General features: G+C 44.4%; 1 non-coding gene across 1 annotated transcript; it reads left to right on the top strand.

Annotated features, from left to right (window-relative positions):
* The first annotated feature begins 7,551 nt into the window (after positions 1 to 7,551).
* TRNAR-ACG (transfer RNA arginine (anticodon ACG)) lies at positions 7,552 to 7,624 on the top strand. The gene has a single exon. It is a non-coding gene; the product is annotated as a tRNA-Arg (tRNA).

Here is a 7,624-nt window from a genome sequence, read left to right as displayed (position 1 = left end):
TGCAACCAATCGCCTTTCGCAACGAGAATGTCAATAACCCAGTTAACTTGGATGTGAGCCAAACTGGTTGGCGCGAAGTCTGTGTTGGATCTACACACACGAATGGCATACCATACTGCTTTAGTTCAGTGATAGCAAGGTTCGACTTAAAGGCGAACAGGAACCAAGTTCCTTATTAATAATTTTCTTGTCTACTGTATGTGCAATAAATGAAGTTACGCTTTCCTTAGTTTTTTGTTTGTTCCTTCGTTCATTCCTAATCTGTTTACCCTCCAGGGTCGGGTTTTCCCTCCGACTCAGCGAGGGATCCCACCTCTACCACCTCAAGGGCAGTGTCCTGGAGCTTCAGACTCCAGTACCTCGCCCAGGCGGCCTCAGCTGCTATACTGAACAGGGGCCGTGTGGGGGGATGGGGAGTTTGGAAGGGACAAGGAAGAGGGAAGGAAGCGGCCGTGGCATTTGCCTGGAGGAGAAGTGGGAAACCACGGAAAACCACTTCCAGGATGGCTGAGGAGAGAATCTGACCCCCCTCTACTCAGTTCACCTCCCGAGGCCGAGTGGACACCGTTTCAACCCTCGTACCACTTTTCAAAGTTCGTGGCACAGCCAGAAATCGAACCCGGGCCTCTGGGGGTGGCATCAAATTAGGGCCTACACTAACCACTACGCCACAGAGGCGGACTTTCTGTCTGTTACGGGGAGGAAATACTATGAAGTTCGTTCCAACATACTTTCTGTATCGTTCGATACATGGCCTCCTTGATCGTACACCACGAAACATTATTTCCAAAAAATATTGGTGTCAGTTGCTGACGGATGGAAGGACCGAGCTCGATAGCTGCAGTCGCTTAAGTGCGGCCAGTATCCAGTGTTCGGGAGATAGTAGGTTCGAACCCCACTGTCGGCAGCCCTGAAGATGGTTTTCCGTGTTTTCCCATTTTCACACCAGGCAAATGCTGGGGCTGTACTTTAATTAAGGCCACGGCCGCTTCCTGCCCAGTCCTAGCCCGTTCCTGTCCCATCGTCGCCATAAGACATATCCGTGTCGGTGCGACGTAAAGCAAATAGAAAGACAAAAACGGATGGAAGGAGCCCGCCGTTCTTCTACCGCTTTCCCCACATAGCCTATGTGAGGTCGCGGGTGCGTACTGTGTCACATATGTGGAAATATTTTTTGCAAGTGGCTTTACGTTGCACCGACACAGATAGGTCTTATGGCGACGATGGGATAGGAAAGGCCTAGGAGTTGGTAGGAAGCGGCCGTGGCCTTAATTTAAGGTACTGCCCCAGCATTTGCCTGGGGTGAAAATGGGAAACCACGGAAAACCATCTTCAGGGCTGCCAACAGTGGAATTCGAACCCACTATTTCCCGGATGTAAGCTCACAGGCGCGTGCCCCTATCCGCACGGCCAACTCGCCCGGTCATATGTAGATTTGGCCCTATTTTACGGCCGGATACCTATCCTGACGTCAACCCTACATGGAGATATGTAATCACTGTTGGGTGTTTCTGTAATTGTTGGTAGTGCAGAATGTTGTCTGAATATGAATAGGCAAGTGTTGGGACAAACACAAAGAGCCCGAGCCAGAAAAATTCATCAGACGCGATTAAGATCCCCGATTCAGCCAGAAATCGAATCCCGGGACCCTCTGAAGCGAAGGTCTCAAGCTGGCCATTCAGCCAAGCAGTCAGGAAAAGCATGTCGTCTACTGAGTTAAGAATTTCAGTGAATGAATCATGGCCTCCTGGCGGTTTCTTGTTTCTTCCGTGCAACGCTTTGTATTAGATCATCATCATCATCATCATCTGTTTACCCTCCAGGTTCGGTTTTTCCCTCGGACTCAGCGAGGGATCCCACCTCTACCGCCTCAAGGGCAGTGTCCCGGAGCTTCAGACTCTTGGTCGGGGGATACAACTGGGAGAATGACCAGTACCTCGCCCAGGCGGCCTCACCTGCTATGCTGAACAGGGGCCTTGTGGAGGGATGGGAAGATTGGAAGGGATAGGCAAGGAAGAGGGAAGGAAACGGCCGTGGCCTTAAGTTAGGTACCATCCCGGCATTCGCCTGGAGGAGAAGTGGGAAACCACGGAAAACCACTTCCAGGATGGCTGAGGTGGGAATCGAACCCACCTCTACTCAGTTGACCTCCCGAGGCTGAGTGGACCCCGTTCCAGCCCTCGTACCACTTTTCAAATTTCGTGGCAGAGCCAGGAATCGAACCCGGACCTCCGGGGCTGGCAGCTAATCACGCTAACCACTACACCACAGAGGCGGACTTTGTATTAGATAATTGATATAATTAAGGTTTGAGGTTATCTTATGGAATGTGCCAGTGACATTTTACAACCTTCATCTAGTGAAGATGTAGGAGATTTTATAATGCAAAAAAGAAAAAAAACCGGACAGTTATTTAGTTCTTCCTTCTTTCTTAATATGTCCGAGGGATCCCGCCTCTACCGCCTCAGGGGCAGGGTCCTGGACTGTGAGACTTCGGGTCGGGGGAATGCATCAGGCAAGGAGGACCAGTAACTCGCCCAGGTGGCCTCATCTGCTATGCTGAAGAGGGGCCTTGTACGGGGATGGAAATATTTTAAGGGATAGGCAGGGAAGAATGAAGGAAGTGGCCGTGGCCTTAAGTTCGGTAACATCCCGACATTTGCCTGGAGGAGAAGTGGGAAACCACGGAAAACTACATAGAGGATGGCTGAGGTGGGAATCGAACCCGCCTATACTCAGCTCACTACCCGAGGCTGAGTGGACCCTGTTCCATCCCTCTTGACAGAGCCGGGAATCGAACCCCGGCAACTAATCACCACAGCACCCCAGAGGCGCATAAAACGTTCTTCTTATTTTCCTTTTACTTCTTCTTCTCCTTCTTTATCTGTATACCCTCGAGGGTCGGTTATTCCCTGGGACTCAGCGAGGGATCCCAACTCTACCGCCTCAAGGGCAGTGTCCTGGTACCGAGTTCCATTCCCGGATGGGTTGCGAATTTTAACCATAATTAGTTAATTCACCTGGCACGAGGACTGAGTGTACGTGTCGTCCTCACCATTATTTCATCCTCATCTGCACGCTACGGACACAAATCACTGAAATCAAAAGACCTGCACCTGGCGAGACGAAGTCCTCGGACACATCCCGGCACTGAAAGCCATACACCATTTCATTTTTAATTGCTTCCAATTGAACATTCATCATTCAAAATGTAACTTTCTCCTAGACGGCGATTGCCGCCTCCCTACGGTCCACAAGAACTTGAGTGCATGCGGCCGTGTGGCGCAACGGATAACGCATCTGACTACTGACCCCATGACCTTTGTGCCGTAAGAATTTTAAGTATGAAAAGTTACTACATTTCTGAAAGTTTCTTGATATCACGGTAGTGACACGTGGCAACGGAGTAGCTACTTTGCGTCCCACGCTGGGATACGTGACGTCATCCGCACGTGTCGGCAGTGGAGGGATACAGAAGGGAGTTTATGTCGAATAATAATAATAATTAAATGAAAGAATTAGTGGTGAATGCAATATAATGATGGTCCTGTATTTATCTTTAAGACAATTGGTCTTTAGTAAGACGGATTTGAGACTGCTTAGCCATTTCTGGGGATTATTTCAGAAGGCCGCGTGTGTCTAGCGTACCCACGCGAAGTCGACAGAAAAGTAGTGCCTATCAAATGAGGTCATCTAACCAGTTAATTTAAGGTGCATAAATTTTAAATGTCCAGGAACACTACCAATAGCCATGTAGCAAGTATGTGGTTACATCCAAAACTCTTTTAAATACGGTTCATTTAAGTCACAAAAGTTACGCAAATTTTCTTGGCGGCAAAGGGAAAATGCCTGGAGAGAGGGGGTACTGTCTATAAATATAGAAGGGACGCCATGTTGAAACCCCCTGCATTTTGTATCGGGAGGCTGAAGACAGGGGGTTGAACTGCTCTGTAAATCAATCGACAAAAGTAGACTAAGTCCAACCAACAGATTTTAGCCGATGTGACTGGGGTCTTGACTCCATGTGGAGATAGTTTTTCTTTCGGCAGAAGTAATTGTATAAAAAATACGGCCAAGATAGAGGAAGAAGTTTTTATATATAGTTGTGTGTGGTAAGGGAAGTAATTCGTGTGCGGGAAATAAATACTATCAGTCGAGTGCGATCAACAAAATTAACAAGTGAAGGGTATTTCTTTTTTTAAAATGTTTTATTTCCAGGAAAAATAAATAAATATTATGATGTGCAGCCAGAAATGTAAAATGGCTAGATAAGCAGCGGAAGGTCACGGGTGAGCCGAAAGATGGAATCCGACGTCAATCTGAGGTAGGTGCCTTGTCATCTTACCACCTACTATATCTTGTTTTGTGATGTCAAACATATGTGCATTTGAAATGGGTTTTTATGACGCAGTTGGTCACCCCTATGTTTTTGGCGACTGTCAAAATATGACGAAAGGTTATTTGTTTTATTTTCTGCTTGGATAAATTTAAAATATTGCGAGTGCCGTGTGACCTGTAAAAGTTATTAGTGAGGGCTTCGAAGTGATATCACGTCCAGAGTAGATCGTCATTTCCGTGAATTTATTGCCTATACCTTTGTGATGTCAAATGCAGATATTTTTTCTGACGTAAACATTTTCTGTTTGAAATTTGATGGAATTAATTAAGAAGTCCATGGTTACCCATTTTCAATCGTGTGGAAGAGCGCTGTCGGGTTGAGAAATTTAGAGTGGTGAATTTGATCACGAAGGGAAACGTTATTCTATGTCCATTTAAGGTGTGTCTGACTGACGATAAATAGTAGAATTTTGACCGTCATTTTGTGAAATCCGGTTTTGAAAAATACGAGATCATTATGTGAAGTGTTCATTATTAATGTATTTGTGCGTGTTATGCGTCGTGGATTCTAAATATTTTATTCCATTTATTTGTTAGTGAGAGCCGTCGAGTTGAGGCAGAGTTCAGAGTTGTCGTATGAGTTGAGTTAGGATTTTTGAAACAGGTGATTGGAAGCCTGTAAATGTGCCGGGATATGTATAAGCCCGAGGGAGATTTTGTGTAATGCTTAGGATGGAAAGTAGAACTAGAGAATCCATGCCGGTATTAATTTGCGACGTCTACAATTAGTGTAGGGTATTTTGAAGTATAATCGGTGTACATTTTGTTGGTCAGAAATATCGTATTTGTTTAATTATGTCGGCGAAGTTAAAGGTTTCATTCTGAGAGGCCAGTCAACCAAGACGAACAGATGGTTCATATCACAGCACAGCGGGGTCGCGTCTCAATGCCGTCAGCTGACAGGAGTTCGCAGCTCGAATAACGGAACGTGCAGAGTGTGTTACGCATTGAAACAAGATTGCATTTCTTGGCAGGGGATAACGTTAACTGTTCGATCTAGTTGAAATTTTCATCCGGGAATAACGTGTGTGTTATTAGAAACTGTAAATTTGTTTAATTGAGATTATAATGTACATTTGAGACCACGAACTTAGAGTATAATGAGCGAGGTTAGCCAATTTCAGGGTTGTCCAAAATATAGAGCGATGGTAATGATGATTGTTTTGTTTGTGAGGGGCGCACCAAGCTTCACGGAAATTTTATGACAAGATATGACATCGTAATCGGTTTACATTGTACGGCGGGTTACTTATAGTTTTGCACTTAATTATCAGGGTTATCCAAGTAGTAATAATGGTTAGTATTAGATTAAATTAAAGTGTGATGTCACGAAACAAGATGAATACTGGAAATAAGTGATGGAAGTTTTTCCAGCTAGCGACGATATCCATCCAACATGATTAAAAATGAATTACGTTAAGACGTTAAGTAAGGACTTGTGAAAGAAACCATTCGTCCGCGGAGATAGAATTTGTTGTTCATTAAGTTTTCAATAAATCATTTAAATTTATTTATTAAATTCAGTGGAAAGGTATTTTGAAATAACTTTAAATCAAGCGAATGACTTGAAGATGCATTCTGGAAATATTACTTCATTTTTCAGGGGAATATGTAAATGTTAACGTAACGATTAAGGGGACATATCAGAAGGTAATGGATTTTACTGCCACAAAGTATTGTGAGCATTGTTGTTGTTGCATTATTTGACTTTGATTGATTGATTGAGCAGTAAATGTGCTGGGGTTAGTAAAGTGGAAACCTTGGTCGTCAACCAAAGTAACTTAATTGTGTTTAGCCTCCAGCTTAGAAATTGGATGGTCATGGGGTCATCAACCTCAGTGACTTAGAGTAGGCCCATATGGCACTGTACCATCATTTTCCTTGCGGTCATCATCCACAATGACTTTAAAGTAACTTAGAAGTTTAGATGTCGGTCCATGACATAGTCGCAGGTCACATCGATTCAATAACCACTGTGTGGCACACACCGATTGGACTGCCTTAATTATACCCAGAGTCCAGAGTTCGTATTACGAGGACTGGACCATAAAGAATCACTATGATGGTACATGTACTCTCACGTGGAAGCCGAATCTAAGGATTTCCAGACTTTCTTTTCTTTAATTAATAATAGAGACAATGTTTTCTAACAAGGATGCCCATCAGGCAGTTACGTCAAAGGCTCACACCAGTGTTCTGACCTTCTGCGTAAATGATTGTGGTGTCCAGGGGACACGATTGGATCCCAATGATACCGATGATAAATGATTTACTCTTCAAAGATTATTTGAATAAATAGGAATATTTCTAAATAGACCTTTCATTTGAGTACATAGATTCGAATTACTGAACCCTACCTTTACCTCAGCAAGTGACGAAGAACCCGATACGACCCAAGAGACAGATCTCATGAAATTTTGCTGATAGGCAAGGAAGTTAGGTATCCTTCATAGTGAACCAAAAGGGTTCACTAAGGATCAGCAAAATCTAGGTTGGAATCTTAGCAGTGTCAGAATGATTTTTATAACTTCTTTAAAATACAGGCAATAAGACAACTGCGTAATCTGGATCCTCAAATAGCTCCAAATATCCTATTTGCTTTACATAGCAACGCTTCATTAGCGATAGAATTACACTTTCCCCTAGATCACCATTCCTGCCTGACGGTGCTGTGCTCATGTGGCCCTGTGGCGCAACGGATAACGCGTCTAAGGATGAGAAGATTCCAGGTTCGAATCCTGACAGGGTCGGTGTGTTCGAAATAACTTACTTAAAAATGCACGGAATAACATGGCTAAGTAACATGGATCCTCAAATACCAACAACGATGTTATTTACTTTAAGTACCAACGTTTCGTTAACGATAGAAAGCAACTTTCTCCTAGACCACCATTCCTGCCTGTATTCGCCGTGCTCGCGTGGCCCTGCGGCGCAACGGATAACGCGTTTTACTACGGATCAGGAGATTCCAGGTTCGAAACTTGGCAGGGTCGGTGTGCTTTCAATAACATCTTCAAAATACAGGGAATTACATGGTTACATAATCTGGATTCTCAAATAGCACCAAAAATGTTATCTGCTTTACGTTTCATTAGCGATAGAGTGCAACTTTTTCCTAGACCAAATTCTCGCCTGACGATGTCCTGCCCGTGTGGTCCTGTGGCGCAACGGAGAACGCGTCTGACTACGGATCAGAAGATTCCAGGTTCGAATCCTGGCACGGTCG

Source organism: Anabrus simplex, chromosome 8 (genome assembly GCF_040414725.1).
Source record: "Anabrus simplex isolate iqAnaSimp1 chromosome 8, ASM4041472v1, whole genome shotgun sequence".
Taxonomy (NCBI): domain Eukaryota; kingdom Metazoa; phylum Arthropoda; class Insecta; order Orthoptera; family Tettigoniidae; genus Anabrus; species Anabrus simplex.
The sequence above is the reverse complement of the archived record's forward strand: the minus strand, read 5'-3'. Positions and strand labels throughout refer to the sequence as shown.